Source organism: Octopus sinensis, linkage group LG11 (assembly GCF_006345805.1).
Source record: "Octopus sinensis linkage group LG11, ASM634580v1, whole genome shotgun sequence".
NCBI classification, from domain to species: Eukaryota; Metazoa; Mollusca; class Cephalopoda; order Octopoda; family Octopodidae; genus Octopus; species Octopus sinensis.
In genome coordinates, this window is record NC_043007.1 from 70128427 (window position 1) to 70145591 (window position 17165).

The 17165-nt window shown below is 35.5% G+C and overlaps 1 protein-coding gene and 1 long non-coding RNA gene across 2 annotated transcripts in view; both read left to right on the forward strand.

Moving 5' to 3' along the window:
* Nucleotides 1–17165, forward strand: part of LOC115217522 (potassium channel subfamily K member 12-like) — a 170764-nt gene that overhangs the window by 64694 nt on the left and 88905 nt on the right. The window lies entirely within an intron of this gene.
* Nucleotides 15903–17165, forward strand: part of LOC118765470 — a 12059-nt gene continuing 10796 nt past the window's right edge. The window contains exons 1-2 of the long non-coding RNA XR_005001337.1: nt 15903–16094; nt 16907–16912. This is a non-coding gene — a long non-coding RNA (uncharacterized LOC118765470). The remainder of the gene's footprint in view (nt 16095–16906; nt 16913–17165) is intronic.

The following is a 17165-nucleotide window of genomic DNA, read 5'->3' on the forward strand; positions in this document are numbered from 1 at the left end:
AATGTGGAGGCGCAATGGCTCAGTGGTTAGGGCAGCGGACTCGCGGTCGGAGGATCGCGGTTTCGATTCCCAGACTGGGCGTTGTGTGTGTTTATTGAGCGAAAACACCTAAAGCTCTACGAGGCTCCGTCAGGGAGTGGTGGCGACCCCTGTTGTACTCTTTCGCCACAACTTACTCTCACTCTTTTTTCCTGTTTCTTGGGTAACGCTGCGATGGACTGGTGTCCCTTCCAGCTGAGGGGAACACATACGCCACAGAAACCGGGCCCATGAGCCTGGCTAGGCTTGAAAAGGCCGAAAAAAAAATATATATTGAATACAATTGGCACTACTAAAATATTTATTCGTAAAATTTTTGAATTTCATTTTAAGTACCAGTTGAGCATTGTAGAAATTGACTTAATCCCCCCGCCCCCACAAAAATTGCTGGCCGAGTGCCAAAATTTGAAATTAATATTCTTGAGGTTTCTAGAGTTTTTGTTTTCGAATTTCTTCCAGGTTTTAGCTTAAAATAGAAAATGAAATTCAAAAATTTTACAAATAAATATTTTAGTAGTGGCAGTTGTATTCAATATTTTTTTTTTTCGGCCTTGATAAAATATAAAGGATGAAAGGATGAAAGGAAAAGCTGACCTTGACGGAATTTGAACTCAGAATGTAAGGACGGTCAAACACCGTTAAGCATTTTGTCCGTCACAGTAGCGAGTCTGTCAACTCGTCGCCTGAGAATCGTCGCAAACATTATATAAAAAAAAAACTCGTCAGCATTTTGGTGAAACGTGTCTGGCCAAGACGACGTTCGAAATAGAAAATAGTTTGTGTTCATAAAAAGAAAATTTCAGGTAAATTGATAAACATCTCAAAAACGACACTAACTGCAAAAGTAGAAACTGGAAAAAAAGAATACGACAAACAGTGGAGAAGATGAAAAAAAACGTTCTGATAATAATGGCAGCTAATGCAATCACAAAGTTAAATAAAGATGGACTGTTAAGAACGGATTATCGAAACTGTGCAACTGTATTTAATTGCTTTTGAGAAGAGATTATCTGAGCTGGATAACTAGATTTAGCTATTTAATTAGATTTATCGTTTCTATGTTCCGGTGTGTGTAGTTTATTAAAATATATTAATTTGCATGGTCACAGCTGGTCGATTGCAACAAGTAAAAGAATTAAAGAGAATTTATATTATTAGACCTATTAAAGTGACACAGGCAGCTAATGATTGCCATAATTCAACATCAATTCTGAGAATTGTAACTCGTAATAATTCCAGTACTTACCTATGCATTGTTAAATACTATTGTTTGTACTTCGTTGGTGTCATACATTTTCCAGTGACTTTAAAAATCGCTGTCATTTGTATATTTGTATACAGGTTTAGAGTCACCTAATATTGATTTCAATTTTTGGCACAAGGCCAGCAATTTCGGGGGAGGTGGTAAGTCGATTGACTCCGGTATTCAACTGGTACTAATTTAACGACCCCGAAAGGATGAAAGTTAAAGTCGACTCGGCATTTGACAGACGAAATGCCACTGAGCATTTTACCCGGCGTGCTGACGATTCTGCCAGCTCGCCGCCTTAGAATTGCCTAATATTGAGTTCTGATTTGGTACAATACTCAGATTTATGATAACCAGAAAAAATGTGACGTTGTGGTATTCATGTGCATTAGTAGTGTAAAAGAAATAACTCCGATTGAAAAACAAAATTGAATCATGGGTTCGACTAAACATTTCGGATCTTTTCGGTTTGAACGGCAGGTTTTTCTAGCGGTGTCATATGAAATTGTCACCCATAATTATGATCCTAGTATCGATCTAGGGTTAAGGTTAGGGGTGGCGGGAAGGGCATCTGTTTTTCTTCACAAATGTAAATAAACCCAATCTGTTTCTTAAACGAGGGACATATTCATACGGCACAGAATGTTTTTTTTTTACCTCAATAGACGTCAGTGATTGGTTGAAATTGCAGAAATTGAAGAAAAAATACAACAAATATCTTACAAACTATAGAATTTTCTCAATAAAGCCAGGAGAAAAAGATGTTTTATAAACACATTCTACCAGTATACGAAGTTTAAAATTATTTAGTTACCTAGAAATTATGTTAAAAACTGCCGTTCAAACCGAAAAGATCCAACATTTCTTGTGCTATCGTACTCGTTTAATAAACTTAAAATTGTGTCTATTTTATCACTTCAATATAAAATTATAATTTCCATATATTTACATATATGTCTACAGAATTATTTCTTTGCATCAGTTAATTTACAAACAGATCAACCGTTCTGTGTTTTATAATTAAGCCAGATTCCCTTCACTAATTCTTATAGACGCAGCAATTCTTCTATAATGAGTGATGTGACCAAGTAATTATAAATATCAATTAAGTAGAACGTCTCGATGTGTGTGTGTGAAAGAGCGAGTGATAGAGTTGGGCAGAAAAAAAGAGAAAAAAATCTACTGTAAGCTACTGATTAGCAGATATAAGTTGATGACTTCGTCTTCATTTAAACTGTTGGTTGCAAATTAACCGAGCGAAACCTCTCCCTGCTATAGTTGGGAAATTCTGAGGATTCTAAAAATAAATTAACGAAACGCGTCAATTATAAAGCTAATCTTACGTCCAATGGTAATCTGTACAATTCTATTTATAGATTGGTGAACTGGAACATTTTAGATCTAACTGATATTGACTTGAGAAACATCTCAGCACTGGCAGCTAAATCCAAACTTTGGAGATTTTAGTTCAAAATTTATTTATTTATTTATCCGTCAATCTGTCTGCTTGCCTATCTACCAAACACACCACTCACATACAAGTATATATAAATACATACAAGCATACATACATATTGGTATATACACACATATGTATACGTCTACATATACAATATATATATAATTTACACATGTGTGTGTATATATATAAACCTTAATTCTGAGGTCTTTCTGGCTGGCAGCCATGGATAATTTCCTGAAATCTGTTGATTGGTAGTGATACCGGAAGGCAATGCTAGTTCGAGGTAATCTTTACAGACACGGAAGTTCCGTTAACCGGACCCGTCCAAATTGCGCCCTGAGCGACGAAACCGTTCTTGCACGCCCTCGTCCAATGTCCGGTCATTGATGACTTGTAATGTTGAACATGTGCTATCACTTCTAGTATGGATCCAGCTATCAGTTGTGCCTCACTATGAAAATATCCAGCTGCCTTCCTTTGGCTGAGAAGGGCAAACAATGTTTTATTTTATTTACATTTTCAAAAACAACTAAGAGTCAAGGCTACGCAGATGGAATAAATACCACAAGGTATTTCGTTGGAAGGAAGTGATTCATCGTTTTTTTGCTGTTTCTACCTACTCACCGTAAAGCACCAGTGAAATTTACACTCCTCGCCTCACACATAAACCCACGTGCAGGCACATATACTCGCATATATATATATATAACTAATGACCGGCCACTGATCATTTCCTTATTTTATTCAACTCATAAGACAGCTATTATGCTTCCTCCCCACAAAAAAACCATCATGTGGATTCTGTTGAGACCAGTAAGAAACAATTATGAACTTTTTTATTACACTTAACATTTTAAAATATTTTTGATATGGTTCGTTTTTTCAAGAAGGACCGAAACATGTAAACATTTCTAAGAAAATTAAAATTTATCTTATATAGTGGCGTTTTCAAACTTCCTATATATATATATAACGGGCTTCCTCACAGTTTCTTCCTAATACATTCCAATCAAAAGAGTAACTGTAGGCTGATATAAGTCGTTTGTTAAAAATAGAGTGGAATAGGATTTCAGTCACAACTACGAAAGAACTTGGAAACGACGCAGTTCTGCTAATAATATTGTTTCATCATTTTAATTTTTAAAGAACGAAAGCTAAATAAGTCTTGGATTGAATATTGTTTACTTTCATTGAAAATGTCTGACTATAGAGATTGTATATATTATTTTAGAAAACAGTTCAACTTACAAATACACAAATATACAAATATTTCTTTTTCGATTTTACAATTTTATACAAATCCATAAAATCGTTATGTTTTCTTTCAATAGAGGTTATAAATAGTTTGGATGCAAGATACGAGGCGTCATACTGATTTTATTATTGGCGGGTATTTAGCTTTCTTATACAAGTAGTATCAACAGTCATGGCGGTGTGGTTAAATAGTTTATTTCATAGTACTAAGTTCAATCCCACTGTTTTCCACCAACGTCTCCTATTGATAATTTAACTTTTCATTGAAATATTTCCTTGCCTTTTGGTTGGAATGTCGTAGACGGTTCATGTCATGTGATAAATAATATGTTAAATACATTAAATAAGGCATTTAATTCTGATATTAGTACAAAACCAGCAATTTCAGGGGAGGGGTACTTCATTTACATCGACCCTAGTGCTCAAGTGGTGTTTATTTTATCGTACCTGAAAGAAATGAAAGGCAAAGTCGACCTCGACGGAATTTGAACTCAGGACGTAAAGACGGACGAAATGCTTCAAAACAGTTTACCCAGCGTGCTAACTATTCTTTTCTACTGTAGGCACAAGGCCTGAAATTTTGGGGTAGGGAGCCAGTCGATTAGATCGACTCCGACCCCGTAAAGATGAAAGTCAAAGTCGACCTCGGCAGAATTTGAACTCAGAACGTAGCGGCAGACGAAATACTTATTTCCTTACTACCCACAAGGGGCTAAACACAGAGAGGACAAACAAGGACAGACAAATGGATTAAGTCGATTATATCGACCCCAGTGTGTAACTGGTACTTATTTAATTGACCCCGAAAGGATGAAAGGCAAAGTCGACCTCGGCGGAATTTGAACTCAGAACGTAGCGGCAGACGAAATACTGCTAAGCATTTCGGTCGGTGTACTAATTATTCTGCCTGCTCGCTGCTTTATTTAATTCTGATATTACACACTCTGCGGAATTTTAAATATTATTCAGTGTTCCTCAATGTAAGTAATGCGAACACCGTGTGATTGTACAAAAGTGTTTTTTTTTAATAGATTACACAGCTAAGTAAAGACCTTTCCGTATTTTGAACTGGATTCCACTAGGTTGACTTTATAGTAAATACAATTAAAATAAAGTCAAGTAGTTCCTCTCAACGAAGAAGGTCTCGAGGCTCAGATCATACTTAACCATGTAAAAGCTTTAATTTGTCTTTGATGGAACATTCCGTCAAGGATGAAAGATGCATATTTGTGAACATATGAACATGCGAACCTGTTTGTCGTATACAGGTAGGTGATTGTGATGTGAAGATATTGCCTGTGAGGTGTCAAGTGTTTCACCAAAATAATTATAGTCTAAATTCTATCAGCATTGAATATTTGACAGTGTTAAATTCTGAACTATTAACTATCAACAACTTTGCATTGTACCAAAATGTCAAAACTGCAGTGACAAAAGTAAAATGAAAACTGAGACCCAATTTCTTTCAGTTGCAGTAAAAGTAGATAGATTTTTTATTCATAGTTTCTTTTCAGTAGAAGTTTTAGTTTCCATTTCTCATCACATGTTACAATTCGATTCAAAAATGCTTCATTTTTGTGACGAAAAGTAGTATAAGGCAGGCTTCCAGACATTGCTGTTTTTGATTTTCATTCAGCTCATGTGGAACCCACTTATCCAACTTTTTCACTTTACCGATTTGAACTAGGTGAGTCAATACTGTTTGCTTGCTAACACGAAATAACAACGATAATTCACGGATACTTTGAGATGGATCTATCTCGACGGCGGTTTTCAGTTCGTCCTTATCCACCTTTGTTTCTGGTCGACCGCGTTGCTCATTTGTGGGGTCAAAGTTACCAAAACAAAATTTTGCAAACCAATTTGATACTGTCTGCTGTGTAATAACATTAGAATGAAATACTCCATTAACATCCAGAACTGTTTGTGATACTGTATTTCTAAGAAAGAACTCATATTTCAAAACTGTACGAATTTCCGACTTACCCCATCTCTAAACAGAAGGAGCAAATAACGATTTATATATTTTTTATAAGGCGCAAAATGAGTTAGAATAAAGAAATAGATGTGTCAGCTTTCTAAAAAAAAATATTGTCAAAATATAATAATGGCGCAAAATGAGCAGCTGTCAAAGTTTACCGTATACCTTACTACAAATTTCATACTTGATGATTTTATACACCAGTAACTTATTGACACAACTAGTTAAGCTTTTCATATTGTTTCATATTTGCGTGGTTCTGTGAAATTTGGGCGACGCTGAAAGAAATTTCAATATTGATATTCTAGAATTTGGGATAGTCTATGTTTTGTTAGTAAAATGTAAAATTTACTGTAAAATATTGCACTTGACAGAATAAAGCGGCGAGCTGGCAAAAACGTTAGCACGCCGGCCGAAATGCGTAGTCGTATTTCGTCTGCCGTTACGTTCTGAGTTCAAATTCCGCCGAGGTCGACTTTGCCTTTCATCCTTTCGGGGTCGATTAAATAAGTACCAGTTACGCATTGGGATCGATGTAATCGACTTAATCCGTTTGTCTGTCCTTGTTTGTCCTCTCTGTGTTTATCCCCTTGTGGATAGTAAAGAAATAGGTATTTCGTCCGTCTATACGTTTTGATTTCAAATACCGCCGAGGTTGACATTGACTTTCATCTATTTGGGGTCGATAAAATAAGTATAAGTTGATACTGGGTGTAATCGACCACCCACTCCCCCGAAATTGTTGGCTTTGTGCCAAAATTTGAAATCAATTATATGACAGAATTGTTTGTAGAGTTATTTCATAAATATAGATATAGAAACCATCAATAATATTTGCATACTGATGTATGTTGATATTGGTTTAAAATTTTGGCACAGGGTCAGCAATTTCGAGGCAAAGACTCAGTCGATTACATGTTACTTATTTTATCGACCTCGAAAGGTTGAAAGCTAAAGTCAACCTCGGTGGTATTTAAACTCAAAGCATAAAGACGGACGAAATGCCGCTAAACGTTTCACCCGGCGTGCTAACGGTTCTGGCATCGCGACACCTACGATATATGTTGATATCAATAGCTTCTGAGTATTATTGCGCCTTCGAATCTTGGTCTTTAAGATCCACTTGTGTCATACTTCTAACTCCAGTGTGTAAAAGGGTAATATCTTCTGTCAGAATGTAAAGTGTTGCCTGTGAGAAGCATCAAGCATCTCTGCCGTAACTGATTCAACATTACATGCAGCTGTGTGTGTGTGTGTGTGCGCGCGTATATATATATATATATATATATATATGTGTGTGTGTGTGTGTGTGTGTGTGTGTATTAAGGGTTGAGCAGAAAGAACACAACAAGGAGAAAAATTTTAAACGAAAGCAGAGCAAACAGGAAACTAGACGAAAACTTAACGGATGGGAAATTTAGACAAAGACACGATACACAGAATATTCGCCGCTGAGTCTTCCTCGTATGTCAATGACCCAAAATATGATGGTGGTTTCGTGCCATTACCATTGAGACCACGCAGTTTTGGAGGCGCCAGTACTCTTATTAAGCTACCGGGGAAAAGCTAGCGAGTATATATTAAGATAGAAACAAACAAGACTTTATATAAATACAACAGACAAAGAATTATTCATATACAACAGCGCGAAGCCTTACGGCTATATACAACAGAAGAAACAAAATAATTATACATATAACACAAATACAACAGAAAGCTGTGCAGCTATCGAACGAACTTAGTGGGGTTGCGCAAAGATGAAATGGAGTAAGTCCTAGTGGACAAAGCAGGAATCCAGACCATCATGACCAGTTTATATATATAAATGTATAATAAACACTAGCAAATATACTTACATGTGCGTGTCTGACAATGTAAGATCTTTATTTGTCCCCAACATGAAACAGCGTTTGAATACATTATAGATCGTCTTGACTCTAAGCAGCAAAGTTACCACAAGCCTAGAATAATTAACGTAGTATGAAATCTCCAGTTTGTTCTTGTATTTTACCAACATGTTCGTGAGAAATGTTTTCCATTTCCTGCCAACCATCAACGAAATTTATTCCACTTTTCTGAAACTAAACACTGTGATTTGTTGTTGAGCATATCGCTTTTCTTTGATCAGGCTGCAGCTTTGGTTCATTATTTATAATTCCTTGTTAAATTTCTTCAGTGTTGTAAAGTGTCTCATGCAGAACATCATAATGAAAGTTACTATGATGATTTTGCTTAACCTTCGGAAAGCCGAGCGCTAGACTATAATTCGTCTTGAACTGCTTAAACAAAGTGACATTACTGTTGTCAACTAACTTATTTAAATGTTTCAACTGAGTCTAGTGTTTAAAATGTAAGAGATCCGGTTTTGTTATTCTGTCTTAATCCTTTAGCATTCAGATTGCTCTATCAAATGTAACGCTTATTTGTTCACATTGTTTCGAATGTATCCTTCATTATCTTGTAGCTTTGAGATTTAGATTACATGACTGTATATTTTTTAGGCTAACATTGTAGGATAGGTGTGAGAGGCTGGAGCTGGTGAGTTTGAGCATGAAACAGGAAGAATATTTTGGCCAGATGTTGTCAGATTAAATACTAAATGGTTAATGCGAGTTAGAAATGGCATATTGTTGCAGCAAACTAATCAAAGAATTTTTGAAATGGCAGGTAACTGTGATACTATTTACATCTTCAAGAAGCTCTCGCTCGAAACAATGCTTTCTCTATATGGTACACTGTTGATCTTGAACTGGTGAACTTATAGCAAATCTTCGAAGAATGTTGGGCAATGAAACAGTATACGAAGATAGAAACGCTCTTGCTGGCTTACATGAACACTGTAGAATCCTCTCAAGGTCTCATATTTAAACAAACCTAGAAGACAATATCCACGATTGCGTTATTTAATACAATTCTGTTTTTATTCCATGTGTATAAAGGTGAGACTTCAGACTAAAACAGTGGACATACAAAGAAATATTCTTGGTAAAGACTGAATAATACAAACTTGATCGTAGTTTCCAAAGAAAATATCTGTTACAGATTATTTTCATAGAAAATATCTGTTACAGATTATTAAGTAGACTTGTTGGATCGTTTTAGTTAGAAGCAGGTTGTCGTTTGTGGAATAGAAAGCTTCAAATGAACAAATGTGCTTCATTGATTCTAAAGTACTCTTTTACTGGAAATGGATCGCTTTTTATTTTGTGCGTTGATTTTGAAGAGCCTACATATTAATATACGATTCTTCCTGACATACTTTCACACATTCTCAGTTGATTTGAGAGACAGAATTTAATAGTGATGAGTATGTCAGTGACTTTTAATATCAATGAGTTGTAAGGGACGATTCCAATAAGTTTTGACAGGTTTGTGTTCTTGATACCCACTTGCAACTTACATATGCGTTTGAGAAACATATAATAGTGGTGACTATTTGACTAACAAATATTATGCACTCTCCTCTGTGAGAACAGATTTTCAAATTTCGAGCTCAAAAAGATATTCTCCTTTATACAAAGACTCCACAGCAAATGAACTTATCTGAATTCATTTAGAACCTAATTCAAACACTTTGGTTATATGTAGATCGAAATAAACCTTTCACATCACATGGGAAGTAATAATATATATGTTTGTCTTATAGGTGTTTTCTGGTAGTTTTGTAGCGAACCTGGAACAAACAGATAGTCATGCGTTCACAAATATTGAGACATGCACGCATACACAAGTATAGACACACACACACACACACACACACACACACACACACACACATCATATTCTTTTTGACGTGGATGTATTCTTAGAATACAGTAATACTGCGGTATTCGCCTTGAGAAATTCTATCATATAGACTCTTGGTGTTAAGAAGCATACATATATCGGTAGCAGACGATAAATCGGCCAGCACCAGTGGCGTAACTGTTGGGTCTCCTGATTTCAGCGTGTTTTTGCTTCAACAGCAGCAGGCATTCCTCGTCTGCTACCGATAGGTCAGTGCATCTTCGCTCTAAATGTCTGGGAGAGTTCCTCAAGGCGAATGCTGCAGTATTGTGGCATTCTAACGATACATCCACGTTAAGTAGGATATATATGAGTGTGTATGGGTATGTGTATGTTTCCCGTTACTGCCTTTCCCAACTTGATATCAAAAGAGAAAGCCCAAACAACTTTAATAGTCATTTCCTTTTCCCAAAAGAGAGCATGAAGCCATAGTAACTAATGTTGAATGGGATAACATAAATCTTTCAACCTAAAAGGAAGTTGGATGGGAATAAGTTTAGCGGAAATTATCTTACTCAGAATAATACCCGAAACACCAAATGGTATGAATTAATCTAATCATCACCAACACCTTAGCTTATGTCAAGAATAAGTTCTCTCTTCTTTTTTCTGTAGAATGAGTTTGTCTTGTTCATGGTATAGTTTACCGAGAACTTTTTGCAGCACCAGTAACTGAAGCATTGAAACGAAGAGCAGCTATAATAATTAAATTCAAACAATGATTGACCAGGGCTGTATCTGCAAAGCTATGGCTGTCTTCACGAAGTTCTACTGTCACAATCAAATATAGAACTGTTCTGCTAGGAATATAAATGCCATCCATTTCTTTTTAGATATCTTGAAATAAATACATTTCGTTTGTGGGAATGATTTTGTTGTTTTATTCGATATATACAATAACTACTTTGATGTCTGTTAAGCGTGTATAAATTGATCAAAATATTCTCTGTATTACACATTCCACCATTTTGCCACTATTGTATATTATCCAAAATCGGTAACTGGAAACAGGGAACACATCCCTTTGGGGCAATACTTGTTTATTATTCCACATCTCATTTTTATCATCATGACTGTTATTATTAGTTTTATGTGCAACATCGTTGACATCTATATCTCCAATTCATTATATTCGAACGACATTGCAACATCTTAGGTCCTAATGTTTCTGTTTTAGTGGACATAATATATCAATCCAAGGTTTTAGATGTATTCCATTGATTTTTTGCTATTTTAGGTAAACTTGCACTGATACTATTGCCATTATTATTGTTGTTGTTGTTGTTGTTGTTGTTATTGTGGTCTTGTACTGTGAAGACAAATTTTTTTATCTCTTTGAGACTCGACTTTGTTCAATCATTATTAAATGAAAATTTCTTTGGTGTACTCGTCAATAAGGATTTTAATTATCTCAGAACAGCTTTCCTCGTTACTCGGGATTCATTTTTAGAGATTTTTTATTATATTTGTTTACTGGTTCCGACTATATTTCACATTCAATAGGTCTGAGAGCAGTGCTCGCTTTAGAAAGTAAAATATTACAAGAGACGAAACAAGACGAAAAGAAAAACAACACAAAAACAAATCACACTGCAAAATTAACAAAATGAAAATAATAAGGAATATTTTAATGAATAACAAGCAGAAGAAAAATAGTTCGAATAATTTAGCAAATAATTTTGAAAATAGTGATAACAGTAGCAACAATTGCTCAGAGACAAACAAGTTGCTCATATAGAGGTTGGATTAAAGTTAATCTTGTTTCTTTCGTGACACAAACAGAAGTTTTAGATATTATTTTTGCGTTTACATCTCTTTCCGCTATAGTTACTGATACTAAAGCAATCGGGAACGCCCCCTAAAAAATTCAAATGTAAACAACAACAAATATAGAAAATATTAAATGTAATTATTATTGTTATTAACAAAATATAATTACACAGCAGGACGCAACTATTTTGCAAGAAAAAAAATGGTGGAAATAAATATTGACTGGAGCATTCACTGTGGTAAAAGCAAACAACAAAGCACATACACGTATACATATGCAAATACACACACACACACACACACACACACACACACACACACACACCACACACACACACACACACAGATTGTGTGACAAATGAACGAAGGGAAAAATAAGTTTCGTGGTATTTCCTTAAGAAATCAATATTTCTTTCATACTGAAACCGATATGTCATGGTGTGTCCTTCCTACATAATTTATCGCTATCTGTTAGTGTATGAACTCTGGTCTTCAGCTACTCTGGGACATGGTATGAGTAAAATCTACGCACCACTCGGCCGACTAAATGCAAGCCTTAGAACCTCTCGGTTTGGGCTTACTTGGAACAACGCAACAACACAGCAACATTTTCGACGACATTACGAATCTATCTTTTGAAAATAAACTCAGAGTTGTTAATGTTGAAGGAGATAGTTATATATGAGACGGCTGTCCAGAGCAACAAGAAGAGACGCATTAAATGTAGACAAACCAGATACGAATTCAGTTAAGGGATAATGCCGGAACGAATTTATTTCTTTTATTTTCACCGACATTTAAAAAGACTTCTTTATCTCTTCAGTCTTCTTTAACTTAATAACTTCTGTATCAAGACGATGACAAAAACGAAGAATAGTTAGAGCAGTACCATCAAAAATAGTTGTGACAACGGTTAATCCAGTTCTCAAGTTGTTTTTCCTTTTCTTTTTCTTTTCTTTTCTTTCTTTGGTAAAATTGATCGAATGAGGAAACGGTTGCACAGTAAAGGGGTGGGGTTGAAATATTCGACTAATTGAAATATTGAACTAATTGTGCAACAGAGGCATTCCTGGAAACTGAAACTACATGTTTGTTTGCAAGAACAATCATCTAATTAATGAAAAATAGTCCGATTACTCACTCAAAGTAAACCTATTTATTTAATGAAAAAGGCCATTATTATGGCAACATTTTCAGTATTTTCCATATAAACGTAAAACCTTCATTCCTATTTTTAAAAAATTGTATTATTGTTGTTGTTAATGCTGATTGCACTTTACCGTACTTCTCAAGGCATTTAATCGATTTTATTTTATTTTATATTGCAGGTAAGATAATTTCCTTGTTCGACATACGCTAAGCAAGGTAAATAAAGATATCTCGTTGACTGAGAAGTTAAAAACTGGCCATACATCAGAGGGGAAACAGTGAACGAAGTGTAATATTAAAATATTTACTTTCATTTTTGCTCTGTTTGTATATTCGCATGACGATAAAAGAAATATTGGTTTATGTCTGATTTGGTACAAATTTGCTGTACTAACAGAAGGAAATAGATTGTTTCTTGTTCTTCAGTCCTTATAAACTAAATAAACACAATGTTGACTTCTCACGGTACCATAAATTTATAGAAAAGTAGTGAGATCTGGTGAAGTTCCTGACTTTTTAAAAACCTTAATGATGATATTGACATTGCTGTAAGAACCTTAAGTGTTTCACAAAATAATCACATCTATTTTCTATCATTCGCCATTACACTTGGTTTCTTTTAATAAGAGACTCGATTGAAAAAAACAGAAGCTATGTCGTTAAAAATATTTCCAATGAAATTAGTAGTGAAAAATGATGTTTCGTACTCAAGCAGATTCACCATATTGCCTTTTACTGCTTTCAACCAATGGATTGTGGTCATACTGGAGCTCTGCCTTCTGGAACATATTCGATTAATCTGAGTCTTATTTTATCGATGTGTACTTATTTTATTGACTAATGAAGGATGAAGGCTAAAGAGTTGCAATATTATGCTCTGTCCTTTATTTTCTGAGTTCAAATTCTGCCGAGTTCGGCATCTCTTTTCGTCCCTCCAGAGTCGATAAAATGGAGTACCATTCATGTACTTGAGTCGATGGCATCGAAATCTCTGGCCAATTATTATTATTATCATTGTTGCTGTTGTTGGTGGGAAGGGGGGGGGAGATTGTGTTGTTATTATTTATTCAACACGATTTCTTTTGTGGCACATTGATGTTATAGAATTTATTGCAACTGCAAGTGGTAGAAACAGTAGTAGTAGTAGCAGCACTACCATTACTATTATTATAATTATTATTATTATTAGTAGTAGTAGTAGTAGTAGTAGTAGTAGTAGTAGTAGCAGCAGCAGCAGCACCATTATTATTATTATTATTAGTAGTAGTAGTAGTAGTAGTAGTCTCTGTTGTTGCTGCTATAGTTACTGTCTAATGGCAGATGTTGTTACTGCGTTACTGCTTTCATGGTTGTTGCTGCTGCTTTTGTTGCTGTTGTTGTTATTGTTGTAGTTGGTGGTGGTGACGGTGGTGGTGGTGCTGATGGATTTGTTATTAATTCGTTCTGTTGACAATTAGTTTGTCACACAAAACAAAGCAAAAAAGGGGGAGGTGTTCAGGTTCAGCATTTCATTCGAAAAGCCTTTAATTAAAACGCGTTTAATAAACTTCCAGAGTCTTAGTTGCTACGACAACACTTAATGATAAGCCACACCCACACCCTCCTACTTACAACTGGCACAGCATCAACCCCATCACAGCTTCCTTTATACCTTTAAACGCAGAGTCTAATTAAAATGTCATTTATAAATCTGCGAAACCTTCCAGTGTTCGAATGCTAATCAACTTTTGTTTCTATGACCTCCAATAACTAACTGTGGTGCAGAAGAATTGGGAATAAACATGATAGTCGTGCTTATGACGATGATGCTGATGGTGCTGTCGATTGTGGTTTGGTTTGATATTAGTGCTTGGTGGTGTACGGGGTGGTTTCAGGCATGATGAAGGTTTCGGTAACGTCAGCAGTGATTTCGGCAGCAGAGGAACAGGCTGATGATAAAGAGATGGCGAAGGGTGGTGAGGGGTGGTGTAGCGATCGATCTTCTGTCTTGTTCAATGACGTTAAGGTAAATAAATACTAAATAAATAATAGAAAAATAAAATAAACCATCACGGTTTTTTTTCACGAAGCGCATAAGCCTTGATGTTTAAAGTGAGAGCAATATGAAGTTGAGGAGTTCATGCATTTCCCAAAATGATTCGACTTCAAATAATTACGTTCTATTGTACGATTCATGTCACAACACAATGTTTATATATATATATAATGTGACCGCGTGTGTACCGTTGGCAATCTTTTTCCTCTGTCTTCCCCTCTGTGGATCTTTCTTTCTCCTATGTTTCCGACGAAGAGCTCCGCTCGAAGCGTTAAACCATCCTTCTTTCCTTCTGTCCTGAGCGTCCAATAATACTATATTTGTTCCACGTCCTCGTGTTGTTGTGTTTTTTGTGCTTTCATGTTTGGATTAACTATATATATATATATATATAGTTGTTGGATTGCATAGAGCCCAGTGTATTACAGATAAACATTTAGTTAACCCTGTGATTGGGAAGCTTGACACCAGTGGGTTGTAGATCAAGTTCCTCGGTTCACCACTTCAGCAACTCACGACCTCGCACAGATGAAGTGTGGTAATGATGTAGAGCTAATATTTTTATATTATTGTGTATAGAAATAAAATGGAGTAGAAGTTAATGCGGCTTGGTCCAGTAATGTACAACAGCGACTATGAGGTTTATTTTTTTCAATGATCCTCCGTCACTGGCGACGAGGAACACAAGTGGTATGATATCCCAAACCGGAAAAGTAATTCGAATAGAGCGGGATCGTTTAAAGGTACCCTTAGAACTAAGTTTTAGTCAGGTGACATATTGTTATCCATTGAAGGGCAGGTTATGCGTCTGATGGGATTCAGCACAATTTCCAAGATTTGGGTTGGCTTGAAACAGCAGATTGGGATCGAAACCAAACTATTTGATTTGAAGTGAACTCCTTAATCATGACTTAGTTTCAAGTTTATTTGAGACATCCCTAACTACAACATTCTAATATTTCCACTGACTGAAACACTCCCCTTCAAAATAAACAGCAAGCTTTCTTCCTGGTGTTATGTGACTGAAAGAACAAGTCAATCAGTTGTAACTGTTTTTGTTATTCTGTTGTTGTTGTTGTTGTTGTCGTCGTTCTTCTTCTTCTTCTTCTTCTTCTTATTATTATTATTATTATTATTATTATTATTATTATTATTATTATTATTATTTAGTAAGAGAGCAGCGTATGCCATCAAAGTTACCCGGGCGTACAAATATACGAAGCTCAATATACCCATCATGACTATTACCCGTCTGATAATGGTACACCAGACACGTGCATCACAACTATATGTGCGTGACATGGTGATCTCATTTCAAGATAAACAGCGCAAGACCTTGAAGGTGAGACCCAGTTAGAATTCTCATCAGGTCGAGTAGCCCTGAATAAGGGTTGTTTAAAGATGACGAACGAAACACCCATGTTTCCAGATGTGAATTATTCAAACCCTAAAGAATTCCTCTCAACACATGGTTATGATGCTCCCCCACTACTTCTGCCCGTGATCAGAGATGCATATATTGTTAGCTACCACAGGAGATGCTCAACTGGTGTCAAACAAGTGACAAACGAATTTGTGGTACTGAGCTGATTATTTGGTGTAGTCTATCTTTGTTTATTCCAAGACAAAGAATGTACATAAATAACACTTCCAATCAGTTAAGATCAGAATCCATGAAAGCCAGTGCCTGGTATTGCATCCAGAAAATAAACCATTATTATTACTGTTATTGTTATTATTATTGTTGTTGTTGTTATTATTATTAGTATCATCATCATCATCATCATCATCATCATCATCATCATCATCATTATTATTATTATTATCAAGTAAGTAATAGTTTAACACTGAAGTCGATTACATCAGCTAGCGCCTTCCCAAAATATTCCAGGCCTTATACATATAACAGAAAGAATTATTTATCTTATTATATTATTGACCCGGTAAGTAAATCGACAATCCCAAGATGGATTCAATTAGACATGCTCTTGTGTATCAAAGTTAAGTTGAAAGATAGGAAAGTAAATAACATCCACTTTTGTGAAAATAACAGAATGTAACTATTCTAAATAGTGACGTAATTACATATCAAATTCTTTAGCTTCAAAACATATTCTCTGATCAAATCTCTTGCTGAGATAGTGAAAAAACAGACACGCACATACGCACAGGTGTATAAAGAACATGGTGCGAACATGATCTTTGAAAAGCTTCCCAGAATACTGATGTTTTATATATATATATATATATATATATATATATATATATGCTCTTTTACTTGTTTCAGTCATTTGGCTGTGGCCATGTTGGAGCACCGCCTTTTTAGTCGAGTAAATCTATCCCAGGACTCATTCTTTGTAAGCCTAGTACTTATTCTATCGGTCTCTTTTGCCGAACCGCTAAGTTACGGGGACGTAACCACACCACCATCGGTTGTCAA